The sequence below is a fragment of the Cherax quadricarinatus genome, unplaced genomic scaffold (genome assembly GCF_038502225.1).
Source record: "Cherax quadricarinatus isolate ZL_2023a unplaced genomic scaffold, ASM3850222v1 Contig857, whole genome shotgun sequence".
In the NCBI taxonomy this organism is placed as follows: domain Eukaryota; kingdom Metazoa; phylum Arthropoda; class Malacostraca; order Decapoda; family Parastacidae; genus Cherax; species Cherax quadricarinatus.
This window is the reverse complement of record NW_027195883.1, coordinates 90,899-91,810: the sequence shown is the minus strand read 5'-3', so window position 1 is coordinate 91,810 and position 912 is coordinate 90,899.

Sequence of the window (912 nt, the reverse complement as noted above, 5' to 3'; positions counted from 1 at the left end):
ATAAAAAAATTCCACTCATTGTAGCACCAATATAATGATTCTGCTCACCTTATTCTTCACAAAAAAAAAAAAAAAAAAAAAAAAACACTAACCAACATACCTGTAAATACAAAAGAGACTAGAAGTATATGGAGCCTCTCAATTTCCCAGAGACAAATCCATTTCATCTTTGAAGAAAAAGTCACCATATCATAGCTGGAACAATTCACAACTAACCCACAAATTGGAAGCAAAACTAGACACCATTCTGGACTATCCTTGACCACTCAGGAGAGGGATGGTAGAAATACAGACAGGATGGATAATGATACAATGCAGTAAAGTAAGTCCTACACTTACACATACGTTGAGAATCTTCTGTATTGAGTATATCGTCATTATATCATTATTATACAGTAGGTACCAATGTGTTTGTAAGTTGGAGACATACTGTATTATATTATACATAATTCAGGAGGTCCCCAATGTTGTTAGGTAAGACACATATGCGACAGTTAGGTATCTTTATTTTGAAACGTTTCGCCTACACAGTAGGCTTCTTCAGTCGAGTACAGAAAAGTTGATAGAAGCAGAAGATACTTGAAGACGATGTAATCAGTCCATCACCCTTAAAGTTTTGAGGTGGTCAGTCCCTCAGTCTGGAGAAGAGCATTGTTCCGTTGTCTGAAACAATATTGTTTCAGACAACGGAACAATGCTCTTCTCCAGACTGAGGGACTGACCACCTCAAAACTTTAAGGGTGATGGACTGATTACATCGTCTTCAAGTATCTTCTGCTTCTATCAACTTTTCTGTACTCGACTGAAGAAGCCTACTGTGTAGGCGAAACGTTTCAAAATAAAGATACCTAACTGTCGCATATGTGTCTTACCTAACAATCTGTCGGTATTTTATACCATTTTAATGTTCAG